This window comes from Choloepus didactylus, chromosome 6, assembly GCF_015220235.1.
Source record: "Choloepus didactylus isolate mChoDid1 chromosome 6, mChoDid1.pri, whole genome shotgun sequence".
In the NCBI taxonomy this organism is placed as follows: Eukaryota; Metazoa; Chordata; class Mammalia; order Pilosa; family Megalonychidae; genus Choloepus; species Choloepus didactylus.
The window spans coordinates 26,102,942-26,129,619 of NC_051312.1; the positions used below are offsets into that span (position 1 = coordinate 26,102,942).

A 26,678-nucleotide genomic window follows, 5' to 3' on the forward strand; every position below is an offset into this window, starting at 1 on the left:
AAGACTCATGGTTTCTCAATGTCTTGACAACAAAACGTGGGTTCTTCCTAATGTTCAAAATCCACAGTATTGACAAATGTCCCAACCATGCATACAAATTTCAGACCACCAAAGGATATTGAGAAACTAAGCATTCTTAAGATAAATATATTAAACTTGTTTCTAACGGGAAAGAAATTCAGGTGGTCAGAAGGCTAGAACATTGTCTGTGTTAGGAAAACAAGAGAGAAAATATTCACTTATAAGAGAGAAAAAGACTTACCACCTGAGAGCATGGCTCTTGATGAAGAAAATTCTGGGTTCCCACACCAATCCTGTGTTTATTGGCTCTGGGACCTTGGACATGTTGCTTAAATCTCTAAGCTTCTGTTTCATCCACTATAACAAGAAAATGATTATAATGCCTATGTTGTAAGATTGTGGTGAGGATTAAGTGGATTAAGTATAAGATTTAGAATAGCAACTGTCATATAGTGAGTAATATACAATATTTGCTATTTTTACTAATAATGGCAGGAAATAGAATGCAACAAGATCACCTCCACAAGATCAGATATAATTGTTCACCAGAATGTTTCCTTAAAAAGTGATTTCTTCTGAGAGTGGTCATGCCAAAATAAGCTGACCTCTTAGTTCTCTCTCAGTGCTCAAGGCTTAATGTACCTGCTCAGTATAACATTCACTTTGCAATATTAATCCCTGAAGTATAGTCTAATAATAAATGTTCAAAATAATCACATAGTGATATAAAATTTTACTCTCTCTCTGAAGGAGCTACTCTCCCATACATTGCCTAATATAGATACTGAAATATTTTAAAACATTGAAAATATTGAACAAATTTAAGCTTTCCACACATAAGCCTACTATAGGGACTAATAAAGTCACTTAAAGATTAAAAGAGGGATAACAATGGGTTTAGGAAATAAAAACATTTATCAGATCCTTATCAAGTATATATCTGACTCATTCTTTCACTGAAAGAGGAAGTAAATCCTGAAAAGGGGACATTTGGGAAACCTTAGCTTTCTTCATAAATGTTATTAATAATATAAAAAGGATCTTACTCAGTTTCATGTGGCTGAGTAACATTATGATTTGATTACAATTAGAAAACCACTCGCATTTTACCCATATTGTTATTTATTGTCATTTTTCTCTCTGGTTAATTTAATGCAATGTCATGAACATAAATAGTGACTTCATTTGAATTTTAGCTGGTCCTGAATTTCCCACATTAGCTGGGAATAGAAAATTCACTCATTCTACTTACTCCCTTGTCAGAAATAAAGCGGTGCCTGTAAGGGAATAAACGCTCTCTCGGTTCTGGAGGAGAAAAGAATTTATTTACAATCTTGCAAGATGGGGCGTCCAGCCAAACACGCGGGAGGCTGGCGCGCCAGAGGAAGAGAATGGCGATGTTTAAATCCCCTACTCCTAATTCGCAAGTCCCTCCCCTGTTTCCCCATTGACTGGGTACTACAGAGGTTACAGCCTATCCGAGAACACTAACTAATTCATCTTTTGAGATTTTAATTTGTACAGCCAATCCCAGAGAGCCAACTAGCTCATTATTGAGATTTTGAACTGATTAGCCAATGCCCCCCCAAATTTTTATTTTTTGCTGTGAGTTCCCGCCTCTGATACTACCTCATGTCTCTTTACATCAGGCAGATTCTCTCTTCTCTTTGTCTGGGGCTTGTTTAAACTGGTTTTGCCTCCATTTCCCTTATTCCATGCTGTCTCTATGTGAAAACGAAACTTATTCCTTTCTTACAGATTCCCTCCTCTTTCTTTTTTAAACACTTTTAGTTTTCACATTTTAGATTCTCAAATTTGCTAAGGGCTTTTTCACATTCCTCATCATACGGATCTTTCTTATTTTTGATTCTAGTGGTTTTGATGGGTTTTTGAACTAGCCTTTGAGCACACAGGATTATGTAGCACCCAGCTGTTATAAACATTTTGGCTGGAATGATAAGGAAAATTAAAATAGATGTTGCAATTCCTTTCCATTTCTCGAACCAATTTTCCAACCATTCTATGAGTGGGTTGTTAATGCTAGAATTCTTTTCTAGTTTCTGAAATAAGGCTGTTAAGCCTTGTAGGGCTTTGGTGATAGTTCCATTAGGCGCGGTATTATAGGGGATGAATGTGCGACAATTTCCCCCAACTATAGCACAGATGCCTCCTTTTTCAGCTAGCATCATATCTAGGGCCATTCTGTTTTCCCATGCCATTCGGCTAGTGGCATCTAACTGTTCTGCTATTTCTTTAATGACATCCCTGGTATAGTTGATAAATTTTAGCTGATGATTGACATTTTTATTGATGGTGACCCACCAGAATAAGGACGATTTAAATTCTGCAGCTACTTGATTTTTAGCTTTAAACTCATTAGGAACTTTCTGGGGAACCCCTATACTATCTACAAACATTTTTTTATTGAAGGAACTAGGTACACTTTGTACATTTTTCTTTTCTCCTTTGCCTTGGGTTGGTACCTTTTTATTACTTTCAAATGCCAGGGTAAATGAGATAGCCAATTGAACCAGAGCACAGGTTCCTCCCCACCTTTCAGGTAGTGTTGGCCAGAGGATGCCCTTCCCACAGTACCACCAGAGGTCTGCTCGGGGTATAGTTAGGCTGGAGAAGTTGCCAGTACTATCCTTGCTCACATTCCACACCTGTGTACACAGAGCCATGGTACCAAGATCCTGGAGCCCTTCTTCCCATCTGGAGAGACAGGCAGAGTGGTTTCCGGGACCGAGGTGAGACGCTGGTATGGCTTTGACACTTCCCTTCTGGACTGGAGGGAAAAGGGAGGACAACGTACTACAACTTTCACCAGGAGTAGCATTTTGAAAGAGGAGTGTTATACATTTAAACTCCCTTTCATGCTTTTTCATCCCCAAGGGGAAGGGCATAATCTGAACAGTGGGTTGTTTGGTTGTACAAGCATAACAGTCACTTCTGTTTAGACTCTGGATGGTATGTTTGCCCGATTCTACCCAGGCATTTGTATTTCCATAACCTGTCTCTATTTCTGTGGTTTGCTTTAAGTCTTTGGTCTTAAGTGTTCTAATGACCTTGGGGTCAATTTGAACTGGAGAGTTAAATTCCAGCCAAGTTTCCCTTAATGGTTTTTCCTCCAACCTGGGTAAGACCCATCCCTCATACTGTGTGGTCCACCAAGCAGTGTCCCAAGAATAACAGGGGTTAGGTGTCTCATAAGTTATACTCTCAAATGTTCGCCCCCCAACAATCTTGCTTTCTATTTGAACAGTCTGCTTACATAAATGCTTATATTCCTCACTCAGTTGTTGCTGACGTTTTAGATTTTTACAGCTCATTACTTGACAAACATCAAATTGTACAGTTTGAGACTTTAAGCCTTTGACTACACTTATAACCAGCTTAGCAGAACCTGTTACTCCTTGAATATAGAACATTATGATCAGTATAAGCAATTTCATCATTAAGCTATACACAGAGCACAATGCAAACATAGGGTTTAATTCAGCCCTTCCTCCCTCCTAGTATGTTCTTTCAACTGTTGCCTATTTAAAGTGATCCTTAGGGGATCTGAGGTAGGAGTCACTTTCCAGGATTCAGGTTGAGTTGCTGGATACTTATCGTCTGGTTCAGGCACCGGTCCCTTCACTCGTGTGTAATGAGTCCAGCCTCTTTCTGCCGTTCGGACTGCCGTCTCAGTTGTCAGCAAGACCTGATAGGGTCCTTCCCAGATCGGTTGAAGTTTGGATTCTTTCCACGACCGGATCAGAACCCAGCTGCCAGGCTGATGTCGATGGGCAGCAAATTCAAGAGGCGGGGTCTGAGCCAGCAGTCCACAGTGCCTGAGAGATGATAAAGTAGAAGACAAGGCCAGTATATAATTCTTAAGAAAAAGATCTTTTGTGTCTAGGGAGGGGAGCTCTCCAGTCCACCTGGGGAAAGGCAAACCAAAAAGCATTTCATAAGGGGAAATTCCCAGTTCTTTTCTAGGGGCAGTCCTGATTCTTAGTAGAGCTATAGGTAAGCACTTGATCCAAGGTAACTTTGTTTCCAAAACTAATTTAGAAAGATGTTTCTTTATGGTTTGATTCATTCTTTCCACTCTCCCAGAGGATGGTGGATGCCAGGGAGTGTGGAAGTCCCAAGTGACACCCAGGCTTCTCATGACATTCTGCAACACACAGGAGGTAAAGTGACTGCCATTATCAGAGTCTATATTTTCCACTAACCCATAACGGGGAATGATTTGTTCAAGGATAACTTTAGAAGTTCCCAATGCTGTAGCTGAGGATAGAGGGTAGGCTTCCACCCATCCAGTGAGGTGGTCGACAATTACCAAAATATATTTTAAACGACCGATTGGTGGCATTTCAGTATAATCAACTTGAATGCTCTGGAATGGTCTCAGGCCCGGCTCTCTTCCCCCTTGTACCTGTTTTCTTAAAACCTTTTTATTAATTTTTTGACAAATTATGCACCGCTCACAGATTTGTTTAGCAACTGTATAAAGGCCTACACATCCAAATTGTCTAAGTACTACATCACACATGGCTTGTACCCCCCAATGACTCCCCTGGTGTAGGACTGCTAATATCTCCCTCATTATTTGTTTATTTAACATTTGTCTGCCATCTGGGAGAAACCATTTCCCCTGATCATTTAAGGTTGCTCCTAACTGTTTCAACTCTTTTACTTCTTTGGCAGAGAATGTAGGGACTCCAAATTCCTTAGGGATAGAGGGTATTAGGATCATTATTTTTAAAGGGGGGTAGAGAGAGGCCTCCTTAGCCTTTTCATCAGCCAACCTATTGCCTTTTGCCTCAAAAGTAGGTCCCTTCTGGTGTCCATTTATATGCACCACTGATATTTCTCTAGGTAAGAGTAGATTGGTTAATACTTGTTTCACCAATTCCCCATGAACCAGTTCTTTTCCTTTGCTATTGATTAATCCCCTTTCTTCCCAGATCTTTCCAAAGGTGTGGACTACCCCAAAGGCATACTTAGAGTCAGTGTATATTGTACCATCCTTTCCTTCTAATAATTTGAGGGCTTGATTTAGTGCATACAATTCACAAGTTTGAGCTGACCACTTATTGGGCAATCAGCTAGCTTCTTTTACTTCACAAGTTATCCCATCCACAACTGCATAGCCATTGTGCCTTTCTCCTTCTAGGACTTTGGAGGATCCATCTATGAACAGTCTTTCCCCCGAGTGCAGGGGAAGATCCCTTAGGTCAGGTCGGACTCGAGTTTGGTATTCAATTAGGTCTAAACAGTCATGCTCAGGGGTCTCTACTTGCTCAGGCCCCTTCCAGAGGAAGGAGGCCGGGTTTAGGCTATGATCTGTTGTTAAGACCAAATCATCTTTTTCCATTAGGATTGCTTCATATTTTAAGATTCGAGAATCAGTTAACCATTTCCCTGCCCTTTGAGACAGAATAGTTCTCACTTGATGAGGAGTACTAACTACTAATGCCCCTCCAAAGGTTAATTTCCTGCTTTCTTCTACTAAAAGGGCAGTTGCTGCAATGGCTTGAACACACCCAGGCCACCCCCTAGAGACTGGATCTAAAACCTTCGAAAGGAAAGCCACCGGCCTTCTTTGGCCTCCCCAGATTTGGGTTAGGACCCCCAAAGCTGTTCCCTTATCTACTGTAACAAACAGGTGAAAGGGTTTTTCGAGGGAAGGAAGTGCTAGAACAGGAGCTTGCACCAGTGCCTGCTTGAGTTCATTTAATGCCTTTATTTCCACTTCCTCCCATTCTATCTTGTCAGGCTCTTCCTCTAGTAATTTTTGGTATAGCTCTTTAGTTCGAGATGCAAAAGAATCTATCCACAATCTACAGTACCCTACCAATCCCAGGAATTTTCTTAGCTCTCTTTTTGTTTGAGGAAGAGGCAACTCTACTATGGCCTGGATTCTTTCTGGATGGATTTTTCTTTTTCCTTCACTTATGAGGTGGCCTAGGTACTTAACTTCCCTTGCTACAAATTGCAGTTTACTTTTAGATACCCTTAATCCTTGTTCCCCTAAAAAGTTCAGTAGATTTTTCGTAGCTTGAGCCACCACTTGCCTTTCTTTACCTGATATTAATAGATCATCTACATATTGCAGAAGGGTGATTTCAGGTGGGACTGGAAATTTTTCCAGTACCCTCTCTAACTCTTGCCCAAAGAGATTGGGGGACTCCGTGAAACCCTGAGGTAAGACCGTCCATCTGTATTGCTGCTTTCGCCCATTGAAGGGATCTTCCCACTCAAAGGCAAACAGGTCTCTACTTTCTGGATCAAGGGGACAGGCCCAGAAGGCATCCTTTAAATCTACTACACTAAACCACTTATGATGGAAGGGAATTTTACTCAGGAGAGTGTAAGGATTAGGAACTACAGGGTGTCGAACCTGGACAATTTTATTAATGGCCCTTAGATCCTGCACCATTCTCCAGCTACCATCTGGTTTCTGAATGGGGAGAATGGGAGTATTAAAAGAGGACATACAGGTTTCCAAGAGTCCATCCCGAAGGAGACCCTCAATGATGGGTTGGAGTCCCTGTCTTCCTTTAAGAGGAATAGGATATTGTTTCTGGCACACGACCTCCCCTTCCTTTTTTAACTTGATTTTAATTGGGGGAATTTGCAACCCTCCCCTGTTTCCTTCTTTTACCCATACCTCCTCCTTAATGTCTCTTTCATCTTCTTCAGTGAGCAGGGCCAAAACCTCAATCCGTCCATTCCTTACCTCTAAATCCAGTCCCATAGGTATTATTAGGTCTCTTCCTAATAAATTACTCCCAGCTTCTGGGATGTGCAACAAGGGAGCTATGATTTGATTATTTTCCCAACAAATGTTAGTAGGTTCAAGAATGGGAACTTTAAATCCCTCCCCTTTTACCCCTGTGACGGTGAGGGAACTGTCAGAGAGCCTGGCCCCCTTTGGAAGATGATTTACAGAGGAGCAAGCTGCTCCAGTGTCTACCAAGAATGTAATTTCCTCTTGATATGGGCCCACCTTTAAATTTACTAAAGGCTCCCGGTGGGCTTCTGAGATGAGGAGCCTCTGACTCTCCTAGTCTTCAAAATTCATTAGCGGTATAACTCGACCCTCCTTCTGTAAGTCTGGGCACTCCCTTTTGAAATGGCCAGGCTTTTCACAATGATAACACCCTGCAGAGTTCTGCATTTTCCTTGCTCCTTTTTTTTAAATCAGCCCAGCCCCCTCCCCTATCTCGCCTCTGTCTGCATCCCCCATTTCCTGTTTCTAATCTTTTCTTGACCAAGTGGTCAACAGTGGCTATCATGACTTTAGCCTGCTGCTTTTGTTTTTCGTCCTCCCTTCTTACAAATACTTTCTGTGCTTCCCTTAATAACTCCTCCAATGGCTTATTCATCCATCCATCTATTTTCTGAATCTTTTTCCGAATATCAGGCCAAGATCCCTTCACATAGCTGACCTTTAACATTCCCTGGGCTACAGGGTCATCAGGGTTCATACCTGAATATTTCCTTACTTGTTCTCTCAATCTTTGTAGATAAGCAGAGGGAGACTCATCTTTCTCTTGATTTACCTCAAAGGCCTTATCCAAATTTTGAGATTTGGGTACCGCCAATTTTATTCCCTCTACAATGAGGTCTCTGAGATCCTTCATTTGTGCCCTATCCTCTTTATCATTATTATCCCAATCAGGGTCAGTATTTGGAAATTTTTGCTCTGCTGCCATCACCCCTTGCCCTGGCGGGTGTTGCCTTTCCCATTCTTTCATAGCAGCCCCTCTTATCATTCCTATCTCCTCTTTTGTAAAGAGGATGTTTAATATGGACATAAGTTCAGACCACGTGTATAGGCTAGAGCCTAGGAACTGATCTATTTGCTCAGCCAGCCCCATTGGGTCCTCTATTAGCAATTTCATCTCCTTCTTAAAATTTCTTACTTCTGCACTCGTTAATGGGGCATTTACATACCCGACTTCCTTTGGCCCCATAGGCACCTCCCTCAAGGGGTAAAGGGATTTAACGGGGTGATGTTCCCTTACTCTCTTTCCTTCAAGAGTTTTTGGAAATGGAAAATTCTGTACATCCTTTTTGCACTGTATTAATTCTTTCCTCAACCATTGATGGGTCATATCTGGTGGGGCAGTTGGCGCCGATGGGCCTCCTGATTCCCCTGGAACCTGTGCGGACCTTATTAGGTCCTCAGACTCTAACAATCTCTGCCCTGGGGGAGGAGGGGAATAGTAGGGAGGAGGAAGGCTTAATAAGGGGTCCCAGGGTTTAGATTCTACCAACTCATCTTCCAAGTTTGGGTTTTTATCTTTCACAAGGTAAAGGGGAGTTTTTTTGTTCTTTAGCCAGCACGTGGCATAATCAGACTCCTCCTTAGAAAAGGGTTTCTTCTCATTAACATAAATTACAAGGTTGGCACAGAGCCAGTCCTCCTCTGACCCATACTTTGGCCAGAATACGTCTGGTGGTGAAATGCTTTCTTCAGTCCAAATGTAACAACAGTATTTAATCATTTTCTTTTTGTCCTTTCCCTTGGTCCGATCGCTATCGGTCCAATATTTTAACATCCTACCTAGTGGGCTATCTGGAGGGATGTCCCCGAGGGACTCTATAGGTGCCCCCTTTTCTTCTTCCCCGGCCGGCCAACTGCCTCTATTTCCCATCCTGAGTCTTGTCTGGGCTTCTTTCTCTCAGTTCCTTTCGCTTCGTCTGTCTCTGGCCCTTTCCCTCGCGGGAGAAGGGAACCGCAGATTGAGACTCCGCACTCGCTTCGTGCAGTATGTCGCACGTCTCAGTCACACACAAGCAGCTCCAGACTCATCAGGAATTCCCGACCACCAAGGCAATATATTACTTTCCTTACCTTGGTCCGTGCACGGAGTTGCCTGGTCAAACAGAGGCAAGCCCTTTCCCCCTTTTCTCATCCACAACCGGCAGATCCAAGCGTCTGGTCTCGGGCCCTTTAGCTGCCGGAGATGGGCCCCCAATGGCGGAGTCCGAGACCGCTCAATCAGCGGGGCGCGCCTTCCCTTTGTCCACCTCGGGGGTCCCCCTCCGAAGCTTTGGATCCCGGACGAGCCCCCAAGTTGTCGGAAATAAAGCGGTGCCTGTAAGGGAATAAACGCTCTCTCGGTTCTGGAGGAGAAAAGAATTTATTTACAATCTTGCAAGATGGGGCGTCCAGCCAAACACGCGGGAGGCTGGCGCGCCAGAGGAAGAGAATGGCGATGTTTAAATCCCCTACTCCTAATTCGCAAGTCCCTCCCCTGTTTCCCCATTGACTGGGTACTACAGAGGTTACAGCCTATCCGAGAACACTAACTAATTCATCTTTTGAGATTTTAATTTGTACAGCCAATCCCAGAGAGCCAACTAGCTCATTATTGAGATTTTGAACTGATTAGCCAATGCCCCCCCAAATTTTTATTTTTTGCTGTGAGTTCCCGCCTCTGATACTACCTCATGTCTCTTTACATCAGGCAGATTCTCTCTTCTCTTTGTCTGGGGCTTGTTTAAACTGGTTTTGCCTCCATTTCCCTTATTCCATGCTGTCTCTATGTGAAAACGAAACTTATTCCTTTCTTACATCCCTGAGAATACACTTTCCAATTGGAATAATCCTGGGGGAACATATGAGTTTCAGAATCATTTATGATATGCTGCTAAAAGTAAAGAGGATCTTCTAGTGCTTTCCTAGTACTAGGCACCCAATTATAATGCTCATGTAACTTACTCAAATGAAGTAGGGGGAGATAATTCATTCTGAATATAATAGGTCCAATAAACTAAAAGTGAGTGTTTAACTTGTGAGTGTCAGTAATGCAAGTGAATAAAAATAAACTGGCATGAAAGAAAAAACTAAATGTATAAATGGACATCACAGATCCTCAAGAATTATTTGCAGTTCAGAAGAATAATGATAAGAAATTATCAGGAACAAAACATAAGATTGTAGTCCTGAAATATGTTATCACATAATGAAATTGTCTCATTTTGCAACTCTTCAAATAGAGAAACAATGAATTTATTGATTAGCCCATAGCCATTGGTTAGTGAAAACTGTATCTATATTTCAGGTCACAAGCATGCTTGCTCATTCATATCATATAGTAATTATCATGCAATTCCTCTGTGTCCCACCCTATATAAAGTAATAGAGGAGATATAACAGTGAGGCAGAGTAAGAACTTAGATTAGCTTTGTAATGATAAAGAAGCAACATCAGGACAGAAGTTCTCTGAGATAGTATCCAAAGTCTACCACTCACTTGTTGTGGTACTAAAAGCAATATATTTGAATCCATAAACCCCTGCTTTCTGATCTATGAAATGAGACATTGTGTGGTCCAAAGTAGATTACCTTGATAAATGGCTGCAAGTTATCCAAGGAAAGGTCTCAGGAAGATGGACAGTATGCACCTTGGCTTATAGTGCATACTGAAAGGGAACACCTTCTCAGTCACCAGCTTGTGGGACTGTAAAATGGCTCAAGACATAGAATTTTATTGTGAGACCCTACTAAGACCACTTAAACTATTTTTCAGCCAAGTGAAATGGAATGTTTCTTCATTACAAGAAAACAACATATATGTTGGTTTCTCATCTATTTAATCCCTAGGATCTACTTGATCCAGGACCCATTCTCACAAATCTCTACACACACACACACACACACACACACACACACACACACACACACACTTTGAATACTACCATGAAACTGTGGTTTATATTGGTAATTGCTTCCATCTTGTTTCAGAGAGTTACACCCTGCCACCTGGATTTAACCCCCTGGGAATTCAATTCCACCACATCTTCTCATCACTTCTAATATACTTGTGGTAGCCACAGCAGAGTTTACAAGGATGCTGATGACCCCAACAACAATGCATTTCTTAATGACTGGGTAAAATTAGTGTCACTGAAGCCATTGGAGAAACAAGATGAGGCCTGTGATAGCTATGATTATGGAATGGCAGAGCAGATGAGATGTAATGGAGCATTCACAATATCTCAATCATCCTACACTTTAGACATCCTAGACATGGTTAAAGAAAAGCTTTTAGCTAGGGCGGTTCCTTATTGTCTCGGGTTGTGTGAAAGAACTGCATTTTATGGCAAGAAAGGCCATGGAGAATTGAGTTTCAAAGTTCTCAGACTTGTCTTTCCCTGCCCAAATACCCCCATCCTAGATCTAAGAATCTCACTCCTTTCTAGCTGGTTACTTTTATCTTTCTATTACCAATGTCAGCTATTTATGTGGACTTCAATTCTGCAATCCTAGCAATCAGATATAACCTTAGACTTTAACAGTATCTTTCCTAGGACCACAGATGATGAAAGATTCCTTCTATGATACAATTTAGGTTACTGGCTGCATGTTTGTGCTTTCAAGTGAATACATACTGATTTCAATATCAGCCAACTCAATGGCCCATGCAGATTTATAATTTTTATTTTCATTCCTCATTGCTATAAGCATTTGATTTCTAAATTATCTTGCGCACCACCTGTACTTCATACCAGGAAATGATGATGACCTTGATTCATAGGCTGCCAGATTCCTATTCCCCCAGCCTCAAACCAAGCAAGTTGCTCATCATATATGTAAGCATTTCTGGTCCATTTGAATATCTGTCACTGATAGCTACATCTAGGGTCACTATGAAATATCAATCTAACAAGTTACAGATGTACCACATAATATGTAATTTTAAGAGGGTTTAATAAGGAATTATGCAAAGGAATGCATTTATTAAGGGAGAATCCCATGGAGCAGTGTAATAATCCCAGGCCTGGTCAATTCTGAGACCTGTTACAACACCTAGCACTGAAGAAAGAAGAGTGAGTGTTTAAGGAATAGATGGAGAGTCTTGGTAAAGGGTTGTCTGGCAGGAGCTATGATCTCTGTCCAAGGAGGCAATGAGCTTGTGTGAAACATGGAAGGAAGTAACTGGGGACAAACATTCTGACTTCACTTTTGTCACTGCCACTCATCATTGGCAAAGCCATTAAGAAGACTTTGAACAAATCAGCCCTTTGATACAGGTAATACATATATCCTGGCCCTCTATAGCAAAGAGAAGGCTAGAAAAGGGTGGAGAATGGAATTGCAGGAGCATGTTGGGGATATCAAGCATAAAATAGACAATTAAAATCTATGTGCAAATACTTTAATAGAGGGAGTTAAATATGTAGTGTATATATTATAGGTTTATTTTGCACATATCTTTAGTTTAACTTCTTTACAACCAAAAATGGAATAGGAATGAAAAGAATAACTGATTACAGTTTTCACAGGGAATCACTTTCTGAAAAATTCTTTCCTCCATATTTTTAACAAAAACATGATTTTTCATCACCCAATTTTTTAAAATTGTCTTGTTAATCATTCCCAAAGCTATGAATTCCTGCGGGAGTGTAGGATCTACAACCTCCAGAAGCTGATGTAAAAGATTCTGTGATAAGCAGATTTCATTATTCAGGATGATGGTGTTACTCAGAATTTTAGGTAAGCTGCCCACTTCATATGGTAGAGGTAGATGGATAATTCTATTTCAGGCTGGCAGCCATATATTAGACATTTACATGCTAAATTATGTTAAGTCCAAAAGGGCCTCCTTTCAAATATATTCACCATCTAATAGAACGGTTCCTGAGACACCTGAGAGGAACAAAGAGATGTGTTATTTTTCATGTTTGTGCAAACAAGGGAAATTCAAAATTAAGGAAGAAAAGGAGAGAAAAATTAACTAAGAAAAAGCATCCATAATTACTTAACAAAGGAAACCAACCTTGTGATTAGCTCAAGAGCAACAGACAATAGAACAGTTAGAAGGGATAATGTCAGCTGCTTTGCACACACTGTCAGGCTACCATAGTTTTCTGGCTATGATTAATAAATAAAGTACTAAGCTATTCAAACCCTTCTCTCAACTTATGTACATAGGTAGATTTCAGGAGAAGAAAAAAAGAAATGAGTGCCTATATTTTTTCTAAAGTTATTTATGAGAGTTTTTTTCCATATTGAGCAAAATTATATTTATTTTTTAAGAGAACAAAAAGGGCCTGGAACCCAAAGGAAATTAATCATCCTTTCTAAAGCAATGGAGTTAAGGGCAGAAAACTTAAAGGCAGAGGGAATGAAAGGAAAGGAGCATAAACCTAGGCTCCATGATGGACGATGTGGTCACTGAAAGTACTCTGGGCCAAAGATAGTAATGATAGGGTAGAAAGTAGAAACTGGAATGAAGAAGAGAATACAAAGCAAAGGGAAAGAGGAGCAGTATTGGATTCAAATTTAGCTCATTGCAATGTTTTGTATAAAAAAGCAATACCACTGCTTTACTACTATGAAACATCATTAATTATATTTGAGATATATATTTAAATGTCAAACAAGGAACTAAGTGCTTTATGTAAAATATAGCCTTTAAATTTTTCTAGAGTATTATGAAGAAATATTATTATACTCATAAATAGATGAGGAAAAGAGAGTTAGGGGAATTTAAAAAGTTTTCCAGGGTCAAAGCAATGGAAATTTTTGGCAAAAGGATTCAAACTGAGAGCTGTTTCAGCTCATTCTTATAAATGTGTACATTGTGCAACACATCTTTATGTTTATTAGCTCCTTGAATATTCACAGCATTGCAATATAGGCAAGACTGTTATAGAAATAATAATCATACAAATATAAAATAATACAATGATAATTACTTTCAAATTTCTCAGACATGGTCGACAAAGAAACTGTGTCAGAAGCACTTGGACTACTTGAAAGAAAGCAGGTTTCTGGGCTTCATCCATATCATCCTAAGTTCGAATGGATGAGTAAGGACCAAGGAGGTTCTAATGAGCCTTAAATTTTAGGACCACTTGTAGTTTGAGTATTTACCACCTTCCAAGCACTGGACTCAGCTCATGCACAGGTTTTCTCCATTAAGCATTAAAACAACCTTTTGGAGAGAGAAATATTCTCTGCTTTACATATAAGGAAACTTTCTACTGCTTTCTTCAAGGCCCAGATTTTGTAAGAGATGTAGACTGTGCTTGAACCCATGTTACTTGCCTGGAGGTTAAATACTTTTTCTGCATTACCCAGCTCTCTCCAGTTAGAGCAGTTAGCTCTGATTTCTAAAACATAGTTCCTATCCATTAATACTAATAATGCCAGACTAGCTGCTGCTATATGAAAACTACCTTCTTTATAGACTCATGCCATTTGGGAAAACAAATGACAAATAACCTGTTATTTGGTCAGGCAGATGATTTTTGGAGCAGGTTATTTTTTGCCATTCTTTATCCACCCACAAAGAACACAAATAGCCAGGGATTACTTGTGCCAGGAAAGGCACTTGGGCTAGCAAAAAATTTTGGTAATTTTAGGGTAACATAGCTTCATTAGAGGACACCCAGAAACAGATTCTGGGGGCTTGCTCCTCTCAGAATTAGGGCCATCCAAATATATTCATTTATTAATTTCTTCAGCAAATATTGATTGTGTTCTATTCAACACCAAGAACTATTGCAGGCACAGGGGTTGTAGTGATGAATGAAACAGACAAAAATCCCTGCCGTCATGGAGTTTATGTCTCATGGGGTTTTCTTCCTGAATTAATGAGCTTACTAGGACTAGTTTAGATCTAAATATCTCTTCTCTATTGCAGTGACCCAAAGGTCACATGGAAAGGTTGCTGGAGCACGATATCATAACAGGTAATGAGACCACGCAGGGATTTCCTCCAGTTGTTTGCTGTTTCTCCACCTCTTTCTTGGAATAATCCTTGAAGAGTTAGTCACAAAGTAAAATGCAAAACTCTGGTGAAGAGGTTCTTAATGAACTGATAAAATCCCTGAAGGAATATTTTTGAAACATGTGTTGCCATTTTTGATCATTATAAAGATGAGTCCTCTACTGGATATTCAATATGTGGATCAAAAGGGTAGTATTTGTCCTACATACTGGGGGCAGTGCCATTCAAAAAAAAAGGGTCCCAAACACAATCTTTAATGTCTTGTTATAGGGGCCTTTATAATTATGTATTTGAAATCTATTTCACTTCAAAAATAAACACAAAGAATATTTTGAAGAGTTTTAAAATATACTCGTTTTTCTTCTATGAAAATTAAAAGATTTTAATTTCTTTTGTTTTAAATTCTACCCAGAAATGTTTAGTATTGTATAAGAAATTACATATGCACAAAGTATACTTTTGCAAAGTTTTGATATATGCTACCTTGCATAGAATACAAAATTTAAGGAAGATTGCCATTGGTTTTATTTGGAACTTTTTCAAAAATTATTCAGCTTATCAGTAAAATCATATCACCAATGTAAATGCTGTTTCTTATTTGAGTCACCAATACAATTATGTTGATACTACATGTACATTTGTCTGACTATATCACTACATTTTCCAGGATCCCTAGACTGAAATATACCTTATTTTATTATAATTCCTGTTTTATATTTGTTATCATATGATAACTGTATTTAGTTGTATTATGAACTGCTTTACTTTTATATCACCTTTTCATTATAGTTAGGATACTTCCATACATAAATGTAGGTATGTACTCTATGTATGTATGTATGTATGTTCTCATATTAATATTTGTAGGTAGCTTATGTAATTGAGTACAAAGGAGGCATTAAAATGTCTGTTATATAAAGGAAGTTTTAAATGTGATAGGACAGAGAATTATTGCTACAGAGAGTATTGAGTTGAGATATATTACCTTTTTTTATAGTTTGGTACATGGATAATTAGATATGTTGTAGAATAATGCTAAATTCCAGGCAATTCGAACTCAAAAGACTCTCATTTGGTTTACTTAAGGTAATGGGAGGTGGATTTATTTTTTAATCTCCACTCTGTTCTTTCACCCTGATTTTCAATCTGGTTCTCTACTCTGGGATTTATGGTAACCGCACCAAAAGCCCCTCTACAAAATCTGAGGAGAGCTTCCTTTCTGGTTGCAGAAGGGGAGAATGTCATCATCTTGCAAACCATGGGGACCTTCTTAACTATCAGTGAATCTGTGAAACATGTTCGTTTCTAGCTGATAATGTGGGGAAGCATTTATTCCTGTGTCTAAACTTACTTAGCTCCTCTAGCAATCATTTTCTCCCATAAACCAGTTTGTTTTCTTAGAAAACATTTCACATTTTCTGAAAATTTTTGTGTATTAGTTTATTTGTTAACTAAGCATCTCTTCCGTTTAGACTAAAACTCCATAAGAGTAAGGGCCCACATGATTACCCTCAGTACCGTATACAGGGCCTGGAACAAAACATGGGGCTCAAGAAAATTTTCTAAAATAAATGAATAAGCCCCAGACGCATTATGGCATTCTCATTATTAAATGCATATTACAGAAAGGAATGTACTGAGAACCAGAGAACTCCTTTCAACTGTCCAAGTCAGGAATTATTCCTGCTCAGATTACCTTACTTCTAACAGCAGTAGCCTTAACCATATCACATGGTCCTGGATATGAGAAAACCCTCATTTGTTTTCTATTAAGACAATTATCTCTCCTCTACTTTGTAGGTGAGGTCTCCTTATGCCATGGAGAGAAACAGTAACACTGTGAATGAACTATTGCTGGTAGGCTTCACCACAGACCTTGTGTTGCAATTGATCTTATTTGTGGTTTTCCTAGGTGTGTACTGGGAAAATACCACTCCCGTAGTACCAATCTGTAATGATTCCCAGCTCCACACCACCATGTATTTTTTCATTGGGAGTCTTTCTTTCCTGGATGTCTGGTATTCATCTGTCTACACCCCAAAGATCCTAGTGACCTGCATGTCTGAAGACAAGAGCATCTCCTTTGCTCTATGCCTAGCTCGGTTCTTCTTCTCAGGTGGGCTGGTCTATACTGAGTGTTACCTGTTGGCTGCCATGGCTTATGATCATTCTGCTGCCAATTTCAACCTGCTGCTTTATGCTCAAGCCATATAAAGGAAATTGTTCATCTTTTAATTATATATTCCTATAATGGAGGCTTTTTCAATGTAATAATACTGACCAGCAACACATTCACCTTAGATTTTTGTGATGACAATGTCATTGATGACTTTTTCTGTGATGTCCCACCCTTGTTGAAGTTAGCATGTGATGTGAAAGAGAGCTACCAGGCTGTGCTCTTCTTCCTCCTGTCCTCCAATGTCATTGCCCCCATTGTGTTCCTTCTGGCCTCCTACCTCTTCATCATTGCCGCCGCCTTGATCTGCTCCACTCAGGGCCTCCTCAAAGCCTTCTCCACCTGCTCCTCCCACTTTAGTTCCATCATCTTGTACTATGGCTCTATTCTCTGCATCTACTCTTGCCCAAGTTCTGGCTATTCCCTTGAGAGGGACAAACTGGTTTCTCCCTTTTACACTGTGGTCTTCCCCATGTTGAACCACATGATCTACAGTCTGAGGAATAAGGATATGAAATAGTCTCTGAAAAAAACTCTTCAGATTAACATCATCTGAAATCTAAATTGATGCAATTTTTTTATCAGTGTGAGCTATAATGGACAATGCTTTGTGGAAGGTTGCGGAACAAGTGTTAAACAGCATCAATTTTTTTCTCTTAAAAGAAATGAGAAAGCTATTACTTCTTTGCTTTAGATTCTTTGTTTTGTTTTACTGATCTTATTCTAATATGGACTGTAGATTTTTTATTCAATGCAAAATACAAAAATATGTAATATAGCTGGGATCCCAATGAATTAAATTTTATTTGATGATGTCCTCAAAAATTGACCCAGTATTTTGTTTTTTCTTTTATTGATAATAAGTGAATTTTAGAACATTTTAAAGGTTTATTGAGATTTGTGGCATATACCCCCTAATCCTTCTAGTCAAGGACTCTCAAGGCTTCTGTGATGATAGAAGAATGAGGAATGTCAAGAATTTTGCAATGACAAAAAGAGAGGGCAGTAAGGAAATAGAAAATAAATGTAGGTGAAAGGAAAGATCAGAAATATGACTTAATATACATAGTGAAATAGCTACAAATTGACTAAAATTTTTATCTAGATTCATTATGTAAATGTGTTCATTTCAGAAAGAGCTACAATCTTTCATAATCCAAATTCTATGATTTTCAAGCTTCCCATTCATAAAATGTAACTGATAATCCTTACCTGGTAGTGTTGTAGAGAGTACTGAATAAAATACTACTAAAAATCTGCTAGGAGCCAGATACTGAGCTGCCAGTTTTCTTTGTAAGGTAATTTCCTTGAAGAAAACAATCTAAGGGTCTAGAAAACAGTGTATGTCTGTTTGTTTCACTTTATAACACTTGTTCTTATTTTTCCTTAGTGAGGTTCTAAAGAGTATTTTGCTGTATGGGAGAATACTTATATGAGGGAGAAATCACTCTTTAGATTGATAAACAATCTCAAATGATGCATTATTTTGTGGTTTTAAAACAGTATTTTATCCTCCTAGAGTTTGGGGAATGAGAAAACTGTAGGTCTTGGAGACAGCATCAAGGTGGCTTTGGCAAAGTTGCCCAGGGTGAACATGCATGCCCTGGCTGAGGTGCAGCTTCATGGGCGCAGGCTGAGACAATGCCAGTGTCTCTGGGTGCAGAGATTAATCAAGCAGCATGGAGACTCAGGGCCCCATTACCTTGAATGGGACAGAATGGGGTTTTTTATTTTGTTCCCCCAGTAGCCCTGGCACAGAGGGATGATGAACAGTAGGGCCAGAAAGATGATCCTGTGGATGGCAGTGGCGAGGCCTTTGTAATCCAAGATGGCAGCAGTGGCCTTGAACATTGTCCTCTGGCTAGCACAGATCTGTTGTTGCAGAGGCATAATTTTCAAAACCTCAGCCTTGAGGGACATGTCCAAGGTCATAGAGTTAGTAAACTACACAGAGCTGCTGTTTCAACACAGATTTTTTTTTTTTTTTAAATCTAGGGTCCATGCTCTTAGCAAATAAGTGATTCCCCCTTCTTTTAGATCAATATGTTTTCTCTTATTCTCTTGGCAAAGGCAATGCTGGTAACATTCTGACAAGTAGAATTTCTTTTTCTATTAAAAGCAGGTATGCATTGGTGTAAGAAAAGTGGTTGGGGATGGATTGGGGTGATGGGGTCATAGCTGTGTGATGGTGCTGTGAATGGTTGATTGTGCACCATGGATGGTTGTGTGATGTGTGAATATATCTCAATAAAACTGAATTTAATTAAAAAAAAGTAAATCAACAATGGGGGGAGGAGGGGAATGGAATGTTTATATGTTCTTTTTTATTTTAATTTTTATTTTATCTTTTGGAGTAATGAAAATGTTTGGGGATTGATTGTGGTGATGGATGCACAGCTGTGTGGTGGTGCTGTGAACAGCTGATTGCTCACTTTGAGGGATTGTTTGTTATGTGAATATATCTCAATAAAATTGCATTTAAAAAATAGGTATGCAAATATTTTTCTTAAGAATGCTTTGTTTTCCACTTGAGATTTAAGGGAATGCTTGGGGAATTTTTTCATATTGTAGATGTCAGTCATTAAGAACACACTTTTTGATATCAAGGCATTGAGAAACCATGAAACTTTCAAAGTTCATACCCTGTAGCTTCAAAGCTTTTGAGAAAAACTAAGAGAAGGCATCTATGTAAAAACAATATCTTTTCCAAATTAGAGCCGATGGTCTCAGCAGCCAGCTGGCATCCTACCTGGGCATCCTACCTGTCTATAATAACAGTGACAGAAAGCTGAAACTGAGAAGGGATTGTGATTCATTTCAATGTTTAAAATATTTACCTGTGAACTCAGCTGGAGATGATGATGTATGTAAAATGCAAGCTCAAGTCCTCTAACTTGAGGTCTAGTGTTCTGGCTTGTCAGGAAGTGAGATATGGATATCCTCATTTTTTTTCTAATATAATGGTAATGCTTCCAGAGGTTGTGACTTGAGTGCTGACATGGGTAAAAGCAGCCTGAAATCATGATAGACATTCCATTCCTCCAGTGATCAATATTTAAGGGACCTTGCCTGATTAGCACATAAAATGCTTTAGCTCTAAAGCCCAGATTTTTATGGTCTGGATTCAAATTCCATTTACAAACTTCTGTCTCACTACTTTTCTTCATCCACTCAAGATTCCAACCAAACTAGATTACACATATGATTAGGTTCCCCACAATAATATTGCCCAACTTAGGAGCTTTGCAGTTGGATATATGCACTGATCTATCACCATTTGTATGTTAAAATCTTTTTCTGAATTTCCTGAAGCTTAAAATATTACCTCATCAGACATTTATGATTATTATACACATAATATACAAATCTTAGGTTATAAAGACACTATCTCAATGATTACTCTTAACTTTCTCTGTCACACTGTCATTTGTACATACAGGGGAACTTAACATGGGATGTATTTACTAAGCTCATTTTTCAAAAATATAATTAAGGCAAAAACAGAAATGTCTGGACAAAGTCAATTAACATACTTTTGTTTTGCCTCTAAAGAAGCAAAGGACTGATAAAAGAAATTTCTGGTGTATTCCTCAAAAATTCTTCCCTGATGGAGAAATATTTTAATGAGACCTCGAACAATAAGATGAACTAATTCAGACGGCAGCTCATTGTAAGCATATGGAGAGAAGAGAGAGCACCACCATCAGAAAAAAGAGTATCACAGTCCTCACATGGGAGAGAGTCAGTGAGTTCAAGAACTAAGAAAGAGTATATTAAGGTGGAGTGGAGCCAGGTACTAGCAGAGATGCTGGAATGTCACCAGATGACAAGCTGTGTGGAGCCTTAGTATTTTAGACTTTAAACCATCACAAATAGAAGCCATGGTCATTATGAAGAAGTCACTGGATCAGGTTTATACACTCAAGTTCATTCTGGCTACAGGCTGGGAAATAATTGACGTGGAGCAATGCTTCCCTCATAACTAGAAAACTCTCTGAAATCCTCATTCCTGTTACTTATTAAGTCTGATCCTTTCATAAAGGCAGGAGAAGGAGGTGTTATGCAGTTCTAGAAAGACTGACTGGGGTTTGTGTAAGCTCTGACCCCACTAGCAGAAATGACCTAAGCATTGACAGTCTCAACCTCTCTATCAAACAAGAATTTATAATTACATAGGAATTTATCCTCAGGGTAATGGGAAGGTCCCTAAGACAAGGTCCTTTCAAAGTAGGTATTGGTCACGAAATCTTCATCTCTCTCTTTCTAACAGAAGAAGCACAAACTCTTAGAATTTATAGATAAATAAATTTGATGAAACCATTTAATGTTTGGTTAGGAAACCTGATATTAAAATCATCATTTTGACTTCTGCCAAATTTGAACAGTAGTTTCAACACATATTTCAATACCAAAGCTCTGTTTAACATAGAAAGAGAAAGGCATAAACTGAACCAAAAACTAATGATCTGTCTGTGTATTGCAAAACCTGTACACATTTCTTTACAAGCCCTGATGTCAAGAGTGAAGTCTGTTTCCACTCATTGAACCTGGATGTACTTTTGATTTGCTTTGTTCAATAGTGTGCATCAAAGTCTGTGCCTTGTGAAATCCCAGCTAGCCTAGGTCTCAGAGGCTTGCAATGTTTTTCACTTTGGAATCCTGCCTCCACCATGTAAAAAAAACACAAGATTAGCTTTCTAGGCATCTAGTCAGGTTCTGTCTGTTTCCCCAACTGACAGCAAGATGGCACACAGGTAAGTGGGGCCATTCTAGATCATCCAACCCAACTGAATGAACAGCTGAGCACAGACAATTGGCCAATCCCAGATGAAAGCAGACAGGTCTGGCAATGGCAAAATGCATAGTTGAAATGGCATCTGATCAAATCCTGATTCCACCACTGGGAAACTCTGTAATCTTGGGAGAATCTTTTAACAAATCCCCCATACAGATTTCTTTACCTTGACAGGTAATAAAAATATACAAGATATAGTGAGGATAAAGGAAAATATAGGTGAAATGTATATCCCAGTGTCTGATATGAAATGATACTTAACAAATGGGAGCTATTTTTATTCTGAGTGAGAGGGATACTTCCTCACCTATGTATGATACCTGAGCTTGAGGAATAAAAATAAGAGCAAGTCTCTGCTAATAACAATAGAAACCCAAATGGTGTTGTCATTCAGAATCTCCTTTAAATAATTTAGTTTAGTATTTTTGTTACCTACTCTCTGTGATTTGAGAAAGGAATATCAGGCTTAAAAGTATGATGTTCACTGTCCTAGGAGTGAGAAATGCTTTGATTGTGAATCAGCATAACCCTAATTATCTGTGTGATTTTAAGATCCTCTCCATTCCTCTCTAGAACACAATTCACCCATATGAAAAATTGGGATGATCACAGAAACCAATTTTCTATGATTCCAGTTTGATAACATCTCTCATAGAATCCATGTTCAGAATAGAAAATCTCAGCTGTGACAACATAGTGTGGAAGAAGGGATTGACAATCTTTTCACATGCATATATCTTTGGATACATGGGAAGTTATCAACATCATGTTTGAAGTGAAAGATACAATGTACTGAAGAAAACAGCATTGTTTTACCTCAATATATGATTTCATATAGTTGTTTCCCTAAAAATCAATAATATAGGCTTGTATGTATTCTCCAATTCCTATATTCCTTGACTTCTTTATCTGAAAATAATTAATGGCTGTTAACTTTTTGTAATCAGGACCTCTTTATGAGCTTGATAAAAGCAAATATAGTCTCATGAAATGCACATCTATACATATGTAAAATTTTAGAGAGATTACAAATTACTGGGAATCTACACATGGAATTTCTAGAGATGATAATCATATCAAAACTCCATACTTAGATGATGCCTAAATTTCTTTCCAGTGTTAACATTCTATAATTAAAAGAGATGAGTAATAGACATATCAAACTTAGCAGGTGTAAAATGGATTTGCTACATTTCACCTCCAAAGATGTATCTATCTGCTCATTCTCTAGATCAGAAAATAAAATTCCACCATTCCAAATTCACAAGGCAAAAATGTGACATTATCCTACTCACTTTCCTCCTACAGTCTCTTCAAACTTTCAGGATACTGGGATCCTTACCTTCATGACCTATCCTAAATCTGGCCATTTCTCACCACATCCACTACAACCACCTGAGTCCAAACAATATTTTTGTCAAGCATATGGCAATTATCTCATAACTGGTCTTCACCCCTCACCCCCTACCATCTATAGTCTACAGTCCTTTAATAAAAATATCACGTTATATCACTCCTATACCCTGTACATGCTACCATTTTACTCTAATACATGTACTCCATGTAATGCACCCAAGTTCCTCTACAAGCTGGTCTCCTTTAATAAGTATTTTCATCTCCTAATATTGATCCAACATTCACTCTGCTCCAGCCTGGCTGGCTTTTTTTCTTTTTCTCAAAAATTCCAACCAGGCACCAACATCAAAGATGTTGAATTGTCTCTTTCCTCTGCCTGAAAGATTCTTCTCCCAAATAATTCCATGACTCACCCACATGTCTTTATGTCCCTTTCAAATGTCATTTTCTCACTAGGGCCCATCCCAATCACTCTGTTTAAAATTCACATCCACCTCCACCAAGAATCTCCACCCTTGTTACAATGCTTACACTCTACTGTTTGTTCCCCAGTACCTATTGAATTCTTCTAACTCCAGCTTATTAAGTTTACTATCTTTTCCTCACACCAAAATGGAACATACACAAGGGAAGAATAATTTTTTGCATGTTGTGTCTCCTGCACATTGAACAGTTCCTAATAAATAACTGGCACTCTATAAATATTTCTAGGAAGGATAAATGGTTAGTTACATTTATTTTCAGGAAAAATTATTCCCACAAATAGTCTTTCATGGCTCCATAAGGCTAATAAGAAAGATGAGTAAAGAAAAGGGGGAGGGAGGGAATCATTCCCAAGACCTCAAATCCACCTTGAATTTGAAATAAATTGAATTAATATGTGAATGTGAAATAAAAGGCACAGAAAGTACCAGATATGAATGGCTTCTCATCACGTGTCTTCCCTGTTAGTAGTCCTGCTTCCTGTTCCCTTCGCTGAAACCACTCAAAATTCCGTGGAAGTATTATGTCACTCTTACACATAAAAATCATGTCAGCAGATGAAAATGTCATCCCTTCATAGTCTGGAAAGCACCATTAAGCATCAAAAAGCATGCCACAGTTTTGCTTGATTTCTCTACTATGGGAGTGAATATATGATGGCCCCAGTGCAACTACCAGACTGAATTTCCAATTTGAGATGAGGGCCAGATTCTTCTTTGGATGACATCTTATTTTAGAAAGTAGCATATGATTGATTGTGTGTTAGAGTGTGTGACTGTACATGTGGATGTGTTTGTTTCTGCATTTGTGTGTGGGTGTGTGTTTGGGACAGCAGTGATCGTTTAAGAGTCAGGCCAAGCTCTGTGGCCCCATTCCTATTGTCAGCTGAGGGCACAGGGGGTTCAAAATGCTTTGCTGCTCCTCATCCCAGGTACTTATCCTTGGTCAGAAAGGCAATTACCTGGAAACATCACTCCTTTCACTTTCCTCTGATGTTTTGTGCCTTTGCTGGACGGGTTATATGTGTTTCTTCTATAGCCCTATGCAATGGCCCAGAAAAATTTACTTCAGACTCCAATGACCCAAGTATAATTCATTATAAGTTTAGGGAAGATACGTTATTTATCATTTGATGAAATAAGGAATGTTTTATTAAAATTTGACTCTATGGCATGTCAGAACATAAAGATTAAATGTTCTGATTAAAGATGTTTTTGATATTATGCTAATTAGATTTTCCAGTATATATCATGTACAATAATTTTGTTCTTTGCCATATGTTTTTGCTTTGACCACACTGCCCTTCCTTGTCTTTTCCTTCAGCAAACTCCCATCTATCCTTGGAAACCAATCACAGGAATGTTTATGTTGGCACAGCATCAAGTTTCATATTCTAAAATGCTATACACTTATGAAATATGATGTAAAACAATAAAATATTCTGTTTTTAATTATAAATTTATCACAAATGCAATTGAAGAAACAAAGAAATAAAACATTTATAGATTCTTAGTTGTTATAAATCACTGCTTCACCCAGTAGAGATTGTTACTCAGAATCTTGCTCTTACATTGAAATTTTCTTTTTAAATCAGTCTATCTATCTATCTATCTATCTATCTATCTATCTATCTATCTATCTACCTATCTATCCTGGTTTGCTAATGTTGCCTTTTTGCAAAACACCAGAAATGGATCAGCTTTTATAAGGGGGGTTTATCTGGTTACAAAGTTAGAGTCTTAAGACCATAAAGTTTCCAATGTAAGTCATCAACAATAGGGTACCTTCACTGCAGGATGGCCAGTGGTGTCCAGAAAACCTCTGTTAGCTGGGAAGGCATGTGGCTGGAGTCTGCTCCAGAGTTCTGGTTTCAAAATGGCTTTCTCCCAGAATGTTCCTCTCTGGGCTGAAGCTCCTCAGAAATATAACTCTTAGTTGCTCTTGGAGCTTTTGTCCTCTCTTAGCTTCTCAGGAGCAAAAGACTGCTTTCAAAGGCCATCTCCAAAATGTCACTGTAAGCTGCAGCTACTCTCTCAGCTCCTGTGCATTCTTCAAAGTATCCCTCTTGGCTGCAGCAAGCCTGCTCCTTCTGTTTGATCTTATTTGGTGCTCCAGTAAAATAATCAAGGCTCATGCTGAATGGGCAGGGCCACACCTCCATGGAAATTATCTAATCAGAGTTATCACCTACCGTTGGGTGGGTCACACCTCCATGGAAACACTCAAAGAATTACAATCTAATCAACACTAATATGTCTGTCCACACAGATTGCATCAAAGAAAATGGCATTTTGGGGGACATAATACATGCAAACTTGCACACTATCTATCTATCATCTATCTATTATTGACTATCATCTATTTCTGTCTCTCTCATACAGCTGTTCTAGATTTGCCCCTGATTCTTTAATTTTGGGAGAAAAACTATATTGCTGGAAACTCCTAGTGACCCCAGTAAAAATGCTATTCTCTCATGCCCCAAGAAAAGCTTTGTTTATAGTATGGTAAGTCATTAAGAAAGAATTAGAAAATAAAAAAAATAAAACTTGTCTCTAGTTCATTGTATAGTAGGCCATTTTCTTAAACTTTCATAACTTATTGCCTCTTCCAACAAGTCAAATAGTACTTTTGAAATCAGAATTTCACAGTTAGCCTTCCTTATTTCTCTCCTAAGAATGACACAAGTCAAAGAAGGTCATTAAAAAACATTTGATCCTAACAATGATTCTATAACCAGTTATAATGTTTCCATTTGACAGAAGACTAAAAAATGCATACAGGCAATTTATGAAGTGTCAAGAGGAATTAAAATAAATCAGTTTTCTTTTAATTGACAAAAAAATGGGCATTTTTATGGAATATGTTCCAAGTAAACAGCAGATTTTCCAAAACACACAGCCATATTTATCACACAGTATTTTAAAAACACACTCAAATACATAAATACAAAGCTTAAAAATAAAAAAGCAACCTGGCATTTCTATATTATTTAATGATTTCCTGAGTCCTTTTGTTTTATTTCTGAGAATTACAGATGATTACCATGACCTGGAAATAACTTATTTTTAAAAATAGCACTGGTTTTTACTATGTATTTTTAT

The 26,678-nt window shown here is 38.6% G+C and overlaps 1 pseudogene; it reads left to right on the forward strand.

Moving 5' to 3' along the window:
• The first annotated feature begins 16,585 nt into the window (after positions 1–16,585).
• On the forward strand, positions 16,586–17,506 carry LOC119535711 (annotated as a pseudogene).
• Positions 17,507–26,678: the final 9,172 nt, after the last annotated feature.